Source organism: Carcharhinus amblyrhynchos, chromosome 1 (assembly GCF_965287045.1).
Source record: "Carcharhinus amblyrhynchos chromosome 1, sCarAmb.v2.hapA, whole genome shotgun sequence".
In the NCBI taxonomy this organism is placed as follows: Eukaryota; Metazoa; Chordata; class Chondrichthyes; order Carcharhiniformes; family Carcharhinidae; genus Carcharhinus; species Carcharhinus amblyrhynchos.
In genome coordinates, this window is record NC_137324.1 from 54,987,813 (window position 1) to 55,003,560 (window position 15,748).

Here is a 15,748-nt window from a genome sequence, read left to right on the forward strand (position 1 = left end):
GCACATACACACATTTTATTTAACAAAATCCATTGGCTACTGATGAGAACCAAGGACCCATGAGGGGTTTTCTTTGTTTCACAAGTGCAGCAACATGGGATAATTTTACTGCTTCTACTGCTGCTTTGGCTGACATCAGCTAACTCAGAACGACCAGAGAGAATGAGTCTATGGCCTTCTGTGTTGTTTGGTATTGCGCTGTATTCTGCAATTATCCAAAGAGTCATCAGGGGAATGTCTGAACTAGATTGTGTTTATGTTGCTGATGCAGAGTGAATAAACCAGTCCATACATACTGCATTTCAGAGCTTGAATTCAAGACATATTCTGTTTTTACCTGATGAAGGTAGTGAAGAAACTTGACACTGGACTAAATGTACTTGTCCTCATGGGTTATCCTATACTAAATATAATATCCAATGATTCTTTAAAGGTCGAAGACAATATCAGGCAAGTTGCTTGGTAAATGCAACTGCTCTCTGAAAGAGCCAATTCTTTAATCCCAGGTAAATAACTAAATTGGAGAAGGAGCTGTTATATAATGGACAAATGTTATAGCATTGCTGAAGAACGGCAGCCAGTCAGAACACTGATAAAGATACTTTCAATGGTGTAGCTGATGAGATGGATTTGGCGAAAGTAGAACCATAGGAAGCAAATTGGGAGTGATCATGCTTAAACCTGATTTTAAAGTGTCTTAATTAATAAATGGAAAATAACTGGTGCTGTGCCATTAAAACTGGGATGATTCCAGATAGTAATTCTATGCTTTGTTAGTTGGAGGTATATTTTTATATTTATTCTTTGATAGCAAGGCCAGCACTTATTGCCCATCCCTAATTGCCTCTGAACGGAGTGGTTTGCAAGGCCATTTCAGAGTTCGGTTAAGAGTCAACCACATCACTGTGGATCTGGAGTCATGTGTAGACCAGGTAAGGATGGCAGATCCCCTTTTAAGGGCACATTAGTGAGATAGTGGGGCTTTATGACAATTAGCGGGAGATTCATAGCTGCCGTTACTGATGAATTACATTTTAATTCCATATTTTGTTACTTAGGGGGAGGCAATGGCTATTATCACTGGACTATTAATCCAGAAACTCAGCTAATGTTCTGGGCACTCAGGTTCAAATCCTGCCACAGCAGGTGGTGGAACTTAAACTGAATAAAATAAATCTGGAATTGAGAATCTATTGATGACAATGAAACCATTGCTGATTGTTGAAAAAAACCCATCTGGTTTCCTAATTTCCACCCTTACTAATAAAAAATCTGTTCATCCCTTCCTTAAATTTACTCAATTTCTCAGTATTCACCACACTCTGGGGTAGTCAATTCCACAATCCTTTGAGAGAAGTAATTTCTCCTCATCTCTGTTTTAAATCAGGCACCTTTTATCCTAAAACTATGGCCTCTTGTTCCAGATTGCCCTACAAGAGGAAACATCCGCTCTATCTCAACACTGTCAATCCCCTTTATCATCATGTATACCTCAATTAGATCCCCTCTCATTCTTCTAAACTCCAGGGAGTATAGACCTAAACTGCCCAATCTCTCTTCATAAGACAAATCCCTCATAAGAACATAAGAACATAAGAAATAGGAGCAGGAGTAGGCCATCCAGCCCTTCGAGCCTGCCCCGCCATTCAATAAGATCATCTCTGGAATCAATGAGATGCTGGCTAGCTAGTAATGCCCATGTCCCATGAATAAATAGAAAAAGTCTAGTTAACTTCCTCTTAACTACCTCAAACAACTACATCCGTCCTCAAGTAAAGGGACCAAAACTGTATACAATTTTCTAAGTACGATCTCACTAATGCTTTGTACAGTATCAACAACACTTCACTGCTTTTTTTTGGAAAGGAATGCCAAGATTCCATTTGCCTTCCTTATTACCTGCTGTACCTACATACTAGTTTTCTGTGATTTATGCAAAAAGACACCCAGATCCCTATGCGCTGAAGCATTATAACAACAAAGACATCTGAGTTGGTTATTGGAAGAGTGAAGGGAAGTTATTTCAGGCTCTTACGGTATTTGGTATGTAGCTAATCAGAAATGCTTGTATAGTAGAATCCATACAGTACAGAAGGAGACCATTCAGCCCATTAAGCCTGCACCAACAACAATCCCATCCTAGCCCCATTACCCCACACATATACCCAGCTAATCCCCCCGCAAAACTATGGTCAATTTAGCATGGCCAAGCAAACTAACCTGGACATCTTCGGGCTGTGGGAGAGCCTCTGGAGGAAACCCACGCAGACACACGGAGAATATGCAAACTCCACACAGACAGTGACCCAAGCTGGAATCGAACCATGTGTAACATTGGAGAGTCACAAAAAAAGTTGGTGTTGTCCCCCCTGCAGCATGGTTAACATAGTGGTGAACTGTTAACCAAATCAATTCATAGGCATTTAAAGCATGCATGGAAAAGTGAAACAAAAACAAATGGTGTAGGGAATGCACACCCTACATTGGACAGTGATGCTGTACAGTGATGATCAGATACTCTTCTCAGATTCACACATAAAGAAAAGTTAGGATCAAAATACAACAGGCACCTGGGAACTAGAATCCAGCTTGAGTCAGTGACTTCAGAATGGGGAAAGAAAAGATGATCCAAACGAGAAACAAGAAACCTGCCTTACAACTATTTTGTTAATATATCAGAATTATTCATCTCATCAGCAAACTGAACAGCAGCAGTCTGTGCGCTAACTTTGCAATAATCTACTTGACTGGTTCACTGCACAAGATCTACACTTCACCGAACCTTATAATTACACATCTAATTTTGAACAAGGTGTAACAGGTAACTCTTGTCATTGGGGCAAAACACTCTAGGAAATAGCAAGGAAGTTCCACAGCTAATGATATAACACATCAAGCAGATAGCTAAAGACACGCCCTATAAGGTATCATTCCACACAATTGTGCTTTCGAATTTAACTTAAACGTAGGACATTTTAATTGAGTACATATCCTGTAATTCTCTTTTCCTTGGCTTCTATCATACAGTGCAATTTGTCACCGGTGGAACTATATAATCCACCTCAATCCTGCCTTCTTCCCATGTTCAGTAAGGGTCAGTGGACACCAGACAGGATCCTGGACCTTGGTGAACCCTTCCCTTTGCCAGCCCAAGCATATTTAGGATAATTATAGCACTTGTATCGCCACCTAGTGTGAGCTAAGCTGAATCAGCAGAGACTGTGACACAAAGCCAGAAGCCTCCATCTTATAGTGAACAGCTCAGTAATAAACTAGATAAGACAATTATAATCTAGGTACAATTTTAGAAGTTCCCTGTTTAATCAAAGAAGAAAAAGCTGTGCTTTTCCGATAAATTTGGCTCTGTTATTTCATTTTTACTAGGCAATATTTAGCTAGACATTTATTGTGGTGGTGGTCAATCATCTCAGTCTGAGGATATGGCTGCAGGAGTTCCTTATGTTAGTGTACTGGACCAAATGAACTACAGCTGCTTCATCAATGATGTTTCCTTTATCATAAGTCAGAGATCTATCTACACTGGTCAAATACAAACCACCCAACTCTGCTAATCCTGTTTTCTAGCACCTGGCCCAAAACGTTGTATGCCTTGGCATCTCAAGTGTACATCAAAATAATTCTTAAATGTTATGAGAGTCTCTGCCTCCACCTCCCTTTCAGGTAGTGATTTCCGGATTCCCATCTTCCTTTGGGTGAAAAAGGTTTTTCCTCACATCCCCTCAAAACCTCCTGCCCCTTCCCTTAAATCTATCCCACTCGTTATTGATCCCTCCACCAAGGGGAAAGATTTCCTCCTGTCCGTACGCTTCAAAGTTTTATATACCTCAATCACATCCCCCAGTTGTCTGTCCTAATATCACCTTATGTTGCTGAGTGTCTAACTTTGCTTTATAAGATTCCCGTGAAGTGTGTTGGTATTTTTATTATTTTAAAGATGTTAAATAAATATAATTTATTGTTACCAAGGGCTGCCTGCTGTGTGTTATTCACACTTCAGTGAGCAGTATAGCGTAATATAACATCAAATACTGTATGATGTTTAGCACAATAATGTCCAGATGTTACTCTACTGCCCCGTCTTTCCATTATCGCAGCTTTCCCATTCTTGCTGGGACCATGATCTATTGGGTGCCAGCAGCCCCACAGTATGTCAGCCAGCTGTCCATCATCTGTGTGAGAGGCTGGAAGAAGTTATTTGGCCATGAAGGGACCCTAGATGACAATCAGCACCCACCACAACCTCCTCCCCATCCAACCAAATGGTCATCATGCAACATCACATGTGTTGTCCAGCAGGGCTCAGTGGACATTGATTAGGAACAGTCACATCAGCTGATATTCCCTCACCAACAGCCCAAAGTTGTTGAGTATTACTGCAATGTCTCTTCATAGAATCATAGAATCATACTGGGCAGAAGAGGCTTTTTGGCCCATCAAGTCCGCATCGACACATTTGAAACACTTGAATTCCATCTAGATATATCTAACTCAGCCGATGACAGAAATAGAAATTAACATTTCTGTATAGTTCAGTACCTTTTCACTTCAAGCATTTCTTCCCTTATAAAAGACTAGATTATTCTGCAGCAGAAGATTGACTTTGAGGGGTGTCCATATCAATAGAACTCATTCTGTGTACAAACAGACTGATTTTCCCTTTGTTACACAGACTCAGATAGCTCTGTATACACTGGGGAAGACTACAGTCCATTTCAACAGGCATCAGCTGTTCTTTCCGAGTTAAACTCTCGGGCTATCACTGCTCTCTATGTTAACTATCAGTCCAGCAAGCACCTCGGAGAGCAGCTGTCTTAACTCAGCGACATCAAAGGCCATAGTCTTTTGTTCCTTCCTTTCCTGCTGTCACTCAGTGAAACCTTGCATTGCCCACTAGACCGTACTATCCACTGTAACAAACCTACTTACTGTAACATGTCTCCACTATCAGACTACATACAGTCCAGAGTACAGTTCTAAATATAACATATATATATGTGTTTGATCTTAAAGCAGCTGCCAGTGAAATATAAAACTTTCTGATGGCCTCTTTGATCAGTATGCAACATTTCATCCCATGCTAAAACCCAAGACAGCAATCTCAGATTCAACCTCAAAGTCTGAATGGACTTCATGGATCTTGGTTGAGGCAAGATGGTCATGACGTTATTAAGGATGAGCAAGCCCTTACAGACCATTTTAATTTATGCTTCTATAAAAATTGTAACATTCCTATATTTCAGAATCCAATGGCTTCTTAAATGGTTTCTTTGCCTCAATCTGGAATTCCATTGGTTTGTCTGCCCTATGCATGAAAGTTTTCTGATTTCAGTGTTAAATGTACTTCTTATTTTTTTGAGTTTGTGTTCACTTGTCCTAATCATGAAATTTATGTATGGGTTTTTCTTCACCATTCCTTAATGAACTGATCTCCTCCCCTTGTTATATAACATTTGCCTCCCAACATACATCAGTAAAACAGATTCATCTGGATATTAAAGTTTGTGGGACCTTCTTACATGCAAATGTGCTGCCATGTTTCTCTACATTACTGCAATATTGACACTTCAAAGTACTCCATTGCTTGTAAAGTGCACTAAGATACTCTGATTATGAAAGGTGCTACTTAAATTTAAGTTTTTATTTAATTACCACTGTGTATCATCTGATTCCATTAACCCATTCCCTCAAACTGATGTTCACCCAACTTTCTTTTCTGACCTTCAAGTTAGATATTACAAATGATTTAACTCTCTTTGGTACTGCCTTGCTTCCTTTCACAAGTACCATAACTGCAACAGCATTGCCAATGATTCCTTTTCCCGACTGAAAACTTTGGAATCTGATCCCCAATGATCAATCATTGAGCCCCTCCTCTTTACCTTCTCACTGTGCCCTTGATCTGTCTTGACGACTTCACCATCTCCATGTTGGCAGGCTACTTGTCCAATCTTAGGTGAGCTGCCAGTTTTTCAGACCAAAGCTATTCTCTTCATCTATCTCACAAACTCCATATCCTTACTATCATTTTAACCCCTTCCTCATCCATTGTCTTAGGATGAACCAAATTTTTCTTTCACAACTCATCTCCATTTCTATAGCATCAATTATTTACACCCCTTCCTTAACACATCTGTGACCAAAATTCTTATCCATGCTATTGTGATTATCTGTTTAAGGATCAAGCTGCAGAATAAAGATCACATGACCTGGGGAACCAATCAGAGAACAAGGATGGGGGATCCTCATGGTAAGTATGGGCTTCTGTATCCAGAGTCATCTCGGGAGCTGACTGCAGCCACAAGGCTGCAAGCCTCTGTATGGTTTGAACCTGTAAATAAACGAGTTGTGTTTTTTCTTAAGCTGGTGAATGGGTGGCTTCACATTTGAAGACAAAAATAGAAAGAGTCTTCAGATTGTGAGTATCAGTTTACATTGATGTTCAGAAAAGAAAAGAGTACTTTGTAAGTTGCCTTTTTTTGGATGGACAGATTCATTTCATTCCTCTGTGGAGGACTGGCCACAATACATAAAGCACCTTGGGTATGACTTCCAAGTGAACGAAATAGGGGAGGAAACAAAGTGCAAAGTAATTCTCCTGAGTGTGTGTGGAACCCAAACGTAAAATCTGGTTTGCAGCCTCACAGCCCCAAGCAATGTCTGAATCCAAAACATTCAGATGGAGTTGGTGAAGTCCCAGTTCCAGCCTAAAGTTGTACTCCAAATATTCAAATTTAATTCAAAGTGAAGGCGCCAGGTGAAACAATTGCAATTTATATCATTAAATTGAAACAGATATGAGAGTATTGTGATTTTGGAGCATCTTGAATGATATGTTGTGGTACAGATTAGTCTGTGGAGTGAATAATGAGATGATTCGATGGAGATTACTTATAGAAGTCAATATAAATTTTAAATAAGCAATGGAGATAGTGCTGGCAATGGAAAGTACTGAAAAAGTTGCTCAAGAGTTACACAGCACACAAAATGTGGAGTGCCATTCACCAGTTGGGGTGGGAACCTGAAGTCAGCAGTGGCACCAAAACCGAAGAGGCAGGGAATGAGTTCAGCCACAAATAAGATGAGAAGATTTAGAAGAGGCAATCAATCAGCAAAGTTTGAAATGGGATGTTACCTGTGTGGAGGTAACCATTCCCTTGAATCCTGAAGATATGAGGACCCAAGTGCTTTTTTCTGATAGGAGAGGCCACTTAAGGCAGAGACAAGTCTACCGAGTAGCCAGTTAAATAATGTGTCACCAGTATAGAATGTGGAAGAGTCTAGTACCAACGATTTAAATGTTCACTCATTATTTAATATAAAAAAGGGCAAGATAGCCCCTATTACTGAAATGCTCCAGGCAAATGGGAAGTGTCTTAAGATGTAAGTTGATACAGGGACATCAGCTCCTGTGATAGGTGAGCATACATATCGATACTGGAGAGGAGTTCAACCATTGAAACTTGAGAGGACTGCTTATACTGGAGAAGCGATTAAAAATAGTGGGCATTGAAATGGTATCGGTAAGCAATGGGCAACAGTCGGCCCAACTCCCAGTGAACATAATGACAGGCAAAGTCTGATTGATTTAAGGAAATCAAGTTAAATTGGACTGAGATTTTCCAAGTGTGCAGAGGATGACTGCTCGAACTGATGAAGGATGAATTAGGCAAAATAAAAGGCTGCAAGCGAAGATCTACGTGGACCTAGGGCGATCCCTTGATTTTTTAGGGCGAGACCAGTACCATTTGCTTTATGAGAGAAACTAGATATGGAATTAAAATGTTTGGAAGAACTAGGCATTATCCAGCTAGTTCAGCTCTTGGAAAGGGCAGCACCCTTATTTCCATTAGCTATATGCCCTTCTCATCTCTGAACCAGACTATTGAAAAGCTGTTCTGGTCAGTTTCCTATTATTCAACATCCAGAAGCTTCAACCAATATGGCCTGTATTCTCACATGCATCAAGCCCCTTTCATCCAGCGCAGCTGTCCTTGTTGAAATTGTTGAGCCCTGGTCCCATTGTGTATCCGATTTTAAAATTGCACATTGTGAGTAAATCCTTTCATGGTTTCTGCTCTCCCCATGTCAGTAACCTCATCCAGCCCTACAATCTCTTAAGAATGCCGCACCCCCATTGAAGGGCAAGAACATGAAGGGATTCTACACAGGTAGAAATTGTCATTACAAAGTATTGTGAGATCAAGAGCCTGGGTAAGGTAAGCACTTGGATAATGGGATAGCGAGACATGATGCAGAATAGGATACGAGCAGAGTACTGAATTAATGCAGAGGCCAACCTGGCAGCTATTCTGCAACAACAATAAGATGACTGATTAGTTAATCTATTTATTTCAGCACCACTGGTTAGGGAAGAATGTTTTGTGGGACACATGGGGACCTCCCTGCTCTTTAAATACTGCAAAGCAATTTTTAACATCTACCTGAACCATTAGACTAGGCTGATGAAAGACCTTATCCAATACATCATTCCCTCAGCATCGCATCAGAGTATCAGTCAAGATTATGAACTAAAGCCTCAATACTGAATGCAAACTCACAACCTTCTGACCTAGGGACATGTGGTAATGATTGATATGGTGCCCTTTGTGACATGTAAAAATAATTAAACCTCTACAATGAACCAGTCAATGTATACTTAGTTTGAAATGTATTTCTAGTTTATTTCCATTTTGATATAATGCCATTATGGTGTGACACCAGGAAGGAATTGCAGTAAAAAATGAAAAGATGATTCCCAACCCTGGGAGCTGGTGGCTTATTAAACAAAAAGTATGAAGACAATATATTTTGGATGCGATGCAGTGAATAACTTCTTGCTGTGCAATAATCACTCAAAGCCTCAGGGCAAGATCTACTGATATTGTGTGATGTGACGGTGGCATTGTACCCATTACCTACCTGCCCCCATTGGTATTTTACCATTGTAGGGCAGGCATTGGGTAGCCCACATCCTGTTGGTCAATTGAAGTCCTTAGCCACTTTAAGGATCTCTGTCCACAGTCATTGACATGGCATTGTGTTTGCAGGTTGAAGGGGTTCTCCCCTCTTTGGGCCCAATGGAGGCCCCTCCCAAGATAACTGCTCACTTATCCCTGCGTGTCCTCCTCCCCTGCCCTCCTGGATCATGCTTCCCGCACCCCCCCCCCCACCTCACCCCGCAATCATTGGGCTCTAGCAGCCCAGCCCCCAGCAAAATCCTTGACTCACTTTGTTATTGGCTCCATTGATGCATTTTGTTGGGACTGGCTGCAGTCCTATGACTGAACCATGCAAGCTGACAGTGGGGTGACATGGAGCCACTGTCTCCAATAACTTGCCAGCCGTGGTCTCAATAGGATTGTCCAGATCTCAACAACGAAGCCCTGTTTCCCTTTTCAAGTCGACATAAGAAATGCTTGGTCACCCATCAGAAGAATAGGGGGGTATTTCTGGTGCCCTAACCAATCTTTAATTGTCACCTAGGCTATTCAACTGTTAGACAAGGTTCAGTCATAGGACTCTTATTTCTGTGTCAGAGTTCAAGCCTCAATCCAGAGACTTGAGAACATATAATCCAAATTGGCTGTCATGTTTCCTTCAATACTTCAGTAAGTGTGCTTTAGAAAGTACTTAATTGGCTGTAAGAGCACTTTGATAAATCCTGAGATGGTGAAAGGCAATGTAGAAGTAAAAGTCTTTTTTTCTTTTCAATAAGGGTATGTGGAATCTAACAAATTAGCTGCTGGATTTCCCAATATCACAACAGTGACTACTGTAAGCTTCTAAAGTGATTCAGTAACTGTGAGACACTTTAGGGCGCAAAATACACTTATAAATTGAAGTTCTTTGTTAACATGCCTGAAGAAAATGGTGGTGATTTTTCTCCAAGTGTTTTAAAAATATTGTTCAAGAAGGAGTGTCCTGCTGATTTAAGGTCTCCATTAGCAGTTCCAACCTCTAATTTACCAGAGTTTAAACTCTTGTCTCCTTCGTTTAGTGCTTTATAACTCCTTACTGTCATTGTTTGGGGCATAGTAACGCACGAAAGGAGCTCAGAGAATATGAAATAGGAAACGATAACCAGTTTGAGAAACAGCATAAAACAAAAAAACCTAAATGGCGGGAACTTGGAGTACTGTTGCTTCCAGTTTAATGCATCGGGGATAAAAATCTATCAGCCACACCCTTCAGATCTGAAGTGTGCCTTGTGGCCACAGCACATGTCTGCCCGGATAACCTTTGACTTAGGGGAGAACTGCCCTCCACCACCCCCACCGCACCTCCCCCCCCACCCCCCCACAACTGCCCACTCCGTGCTGTGTTTTCCAGCGGCAGAGGAGACTTATGAGCGATTGTCCAGTCCCACACCGATGTTTATGGCATTTTGCATGGCTCACCTGTCCCACTGCTGGGGAACCCGTCGCAGAGGGTTGCATTCGGTGTAACCATAGGATCTTGCCAGTGGGAAGTGCCAGAAAATCCCTCCACTAGAATTTGAGAGATTATAGCACAGCGAGAAACTATTCATCCCATCACACCCATGCTGGTTCTCTGTTCAAGTTAGTTCCCACACAACTGCCTTTTCCCTGTAACCTTTTGGCAGAAACACTTTTTTGGGCCTGGCTCCATGGGAAATTTTGATTTAAATTACTAAAACGCATCTTTTTTAAGAGCTGGCAGGTTGCCAGGCCTTATTGAGACCAGGCGAGTCTAACCTGACCTGCTCATAGCTTTCCTAAGGACCCAAGCAATCTTATAAGAGCATCTTCACCCAGGCATTAAAGCTCTCAGTTACATGTACATGGAATTTAGGTGTTGTAGATTTTAGGAGATTGCCTGGACACATAAAAAACTGACCCTACCCAGCTGGGGTTGGACATCCTGCAGGTATTCTTTGGGATGTCGGACATTGATCCCTGAAGCTGAGCCTCGCTGGACCTATTTTGTTTCTGTAAAAATGATACATGAGGTTCAATTGCTATCTCATAATCTTTCCCCTTCTGAATGGCCAGTTTCTTGGCTAGAACGTTTCCTTCCTGGCAGGCTGTTTGGAAGACATCATGGTGTAATTCTCACTCTTAGTTATGGACAGTTCTAAATTTTAGTTGCCTCGGGGTAGAAAGAATGAAGCAGTGAGGATAATACCAATATGAGGATGCTTTTCACATGGAGCAGGCTGGTAACGAAGCTTTTGCAATCTGGCCACTGTTCTGAAGGAAGTGTTTAATTTGAACATGCCATGTTAATGGAACTGGATTATTTTTGGAAAGAAATTATTGGCCCTCAATCAAAGCATTAGCCTGGCCTGCCCTTCCATGTATGAATCAATTTCCAAGCAGTTTCTGGTGTATTAGCCAGGTCGGAAAAGCACAGGAATGTTGTTTTTAATGCTCGGACAATCGTACAGAAATTGTTTACATCTGTTAATGGCTAGCACTACTTCATGTTTTTCGAACCTTGCAGTTATCACCATTTAGATGTGTTATAATGAGGGTAAAGAGCATTGCAGTTCTGATTTTACACTGGAAATCTATTCTCGGTTAGTTAGACACAGACATATTGGACAAAGAAGCTGCCAGGGCCTCCTGATACGGAGAGATATGAAGAGTTTCTGACCCTCAAGTGTTTGAAAAGTGAATTGTGGAGCTGGAATACACTTGTTCAGTTATTTTGTCAATGCACAAAGACAAATTCTGCCCCATTCCACAGTGTGAAAATTCACACCTTTAGTCTGTACTTCCCACACGCATTACCATTGGAGGTTGCCGATTACATACTACATGGGATAGCAGTTTCATTGGGAGGCTCCCAATTGCAGCCATTTGAGTTGTTTCTTTGTGGGACTTTTGCCCATCATCTGCTGAAGTTACAACAGAGATTGATAAGGAGATTTACAGAAATTGATTTGATTTGACTTATTATTGTCACATGTATTAGCACACTGTGAGAAGTATTGTTTCTTGCGCACTATACAGACAAAGCATACCGTACATAGAGAAGGAAAGGATAGGGTGCAGAGTGTAGTGTTGCAATCATAGCTAGGGTGTAGAAAAAGGTCAACTTAATGCAAGATAAGTCCATTCAAAAGTCTGATGGCCACAGGGAAGAAGCTGTTCTTCAGTTGGTTTGTATGTGTTCTCAGACTTTTGTATCTTTTTCCCGATGGAAGGCGGAAGAGAGTATGTCCAGGGCGCATGGAGTCTTTAATTATACTGGCTGCTTTTCTAAGGCAGGGGGGAGTTTAGATAGAGTCAATGGGTGGGAGGCTGGTTTGAGTGATGGACTGGGCTTTGTTCATGACCCTTTGTCGTTTCTTCCATTCGTGAACAGAGCAGGAACCATACCAAGCTGTGATAGAACCAGATAGAATGCTTTCTATGGTGAAACTTTCAAAAGAAGTTGGCAAGAGTCTAAGCAGACATGCCAAATTTCTCCTAGTCTTCTGAGAAAGTAGAGGCATGGATGAACTTTCTTAACTTTAGCATTGGCATGGGGGGGACCAGGACAGGTTGATGGTGATCTGGACACCTAAAAACTTGAAGCTTTCGACTATTTATACTTCTTCCCCATTCATGTAGCGCCATTGATATACCCCAATCTTAACTAGGTAATGAACCCGTATGGCTACAACTGGAGGACTCTGCACCATTTTAACCACCAGTCTGACAGCACCTGTGGAGAGAGAATCTAGCCAATGTTTCAAGTCTGGATGATCCTTTGTCAAAGGTCTGAACTTGAAACATGGGCTCTATTCTCTCTCCAGAGATGCTGTCAGACCTGATGAGATTTTTCAGCATTTTCTTTGTTTCAGAATCCAGCATTTGCAGTATTTGGCTTTTATCCATTCTAACCACTGCCTCACAAGCAGCCAGAAAAGAACAACTAAGCTAATAACTATCGTAAGACATCCAAACTACGGAAAGAAGTTTACTGTCTCTGTGACGGCAGGAGGCATTCAAAATCCTGAGAACAGTAGATAAACTGACCCCTGGTAAGATGTTCAAGATTGCCAAAAACTCTAGAAGCACAGGGACATGTGTTATTGGAGGAGGGAACATGCACTGTCAAGTAAGACTTAAACATTTTACGCGACATCTAACAAAGGGATAGAATTGATTTCCTTGGAATGTCAACAGTCAGAATCTTTATAGAATAATACTGTGCAAAAAGAGGAGGTTTACCAGGATGTTGCCTGGTATGGAAGGACTGGGGTATGAGGAAAGATTGAAGAAATTGGGGCTCTTTTCCCTTGAAAGACGCCGACTGAGGGGGGATCTAATAGAAGTATATAAGATTATGAAGGGTATAGATAGAGTAAACAGAGGTAAGCTATTTCCTATAATAGAGACACGTAGGACAAGGGGCCATGGACTTAAGGTGAGGGGGGAGAGATACAACACAGATATTAGAGGGAGGTTTTTCACACAGAGGGTAGTGGGGGTATGGAATGCTCTGCCAAGTAAGGTGGTGGAGGCAAACACGCTAGAGTCCTTTAAGAGTAACTTAGACAGGCACATGACTGAGTTGGAGATGGGTGGATATAGGAGATCATTTTAAATAAGGGTCATTAGCATTGGGGCGTCCCTGGTAATGTAAATGGGTATAGTATGATAATAATGTTTTTTCTCTTTTCATTCACAGGTTTTAAGTCGGTCCACCTCGTGTCCAACGAGGGGCATACACACGATGGGTCGTACTGGGGCTGCTCTTGGTTGTTCGAGATTGGCCGAGTGCTTCATGTCGTTAGTGTGTGCCTAAACTGGTCAAGATACTGGGCAAGATGACAGCTCAGTGACTATCGCTGATTGCTGTGCAGACACATGGATTTGGGCCGGTGTCTGTGGGAGTTTGCGCATTCTCCCCGTGCTTGCATGGGTTTTCTCCGGGTGCTCCGGTTTCCTCCCACACCCCAAAGTTGTGCTGTTAGGCTGACTGGCAGGAATAAATTGTCCCTAAATCAGTTTCCCTCAATCTGGATGGCCATAAAACATTAGACAGGGGTCGTGGGTAGAGAGGTGGACTGGCGGTGTTGAGATGGCGGCGCGGGCTCGTTGGGCCGAAGGGCCTGTTTCTCAGGCTGATTTTGTTCTTTGTTCTTTGTATTCGGCCCACTGAGTTTGCACTAACCACAATCCCACCCAGGCCCTATCCCCATAATTCCATACATTTGTTTTAGCTAATCCCCCTGACGTTAGGGGCAATTTAGCATGGCCAATTCACTTAAGGGAGAATACAACAGTGAATCGGATTTGAAAAAAGATTCATTTTTGATTTTCCTAAACTTCTCTGGTCCTACACTTTCTTGCGTGCTTACTTATACTTATGGCCACTGGCTGCTACCTACATGGTGTAGGTACTAAGGGTATGCCTGACAAAGTGCAGAGTACAAAACCAGGCCCCAGCAGCCACTCAAAATGCCACTGCATACAAGGATACAGACCAACAGCAGGAAAATTGGATTAGAATAGACAGGTGCTTGACAGTCAGCACAGACACAATGGACCGAAGGGCCTCTTTTCTGTGCTGTAAAGCTCTATGATTATCTGAAGCAGAAATCTGGGAACAAGTAGGCTGAATAAAATGCCCAGGATGGAGGATTAATGGAAGAAGGAATTCACAGCCATTGAGAGCACATTTCAAAAATCTAAATTGTTTGTAGTGTGATGTGGTTTTCATGAACCAATCTGCCACATCATGACTATACAATGTGGCAAACAAGACTTTCCAATTAATAAATCAATAAACTAATAACCAGATACACAAATTGACAAATAGAAGGATCAATAAACAGATAGAATAATGAATAGATAAATGGATAAAATTACTATCAGGTAAATAAAAATCCAAAGAGTAATAAACATATGGCGCCCAAAATAAATTTTCATATCCAACATCTCTGAAATATTATAAAAATGCAGAGATTCATTATCCCTTTTTTAATACAGAGAATTTACCTCTTCTAACATTACGTTTGTGAAGCATTTATTTAATACTCAGCCTGTTTAGATTTTGCAATAAAGTATGATTGATTACTTTCGCTTTGGTGTTTAAGCTTAACAGGAATCCTATCAATTCATGCTGGGCTACTCACTAGAATGTTTTCTTTTGCATTCATTCTGAAGATGTGTGCTTCTCTGACAAGCCTGCATTGATTGCCCATCCCAAGGTGTCCTGACAAGAAAGTGATGGACCCTCTTCTTGGGCTACTGTTGCAATTTGATACAACTGAGTGATTTGCTATGCTAATTCAGATACTAATTAAGAGTCAATCAAATTGGAGCAGGACTGCAATTGCATTTAGACCAAAGAGGATAATGGTGGCAAATTTCCCTCTGCAATTCTGGACTTGGGTTGTGTTTTACATTAATCTGATAGCTTCCTGGTCACTTTTGAGAAACAACTTCATTCGTGTTCAGATTTTTTTCAAAAAGTTCAAATTCTTAAACTGATATGATGGAGTTTGAATACTTGTTCTCCGGTCACTACCCCAGTAACATAGGACACAATTTTACCTGCTACTGGGCGCTGGTGTAAGAGGCAAAGGGTGGGGAGTGTGGTAAAAATGCCAGGGAACCATGTTGGAAGTGTTCTCCAATGCTTACAGGCTGCCAAGCCGTTTTACCAGTAGCAAGAAGGATTGCAACTTAAGGGCCATCAATCATAGATGGCCAGCCAACTAGACTTTTTATTCATTTGTGTGACATGGATATCGCTGGCTGGCCAGTAT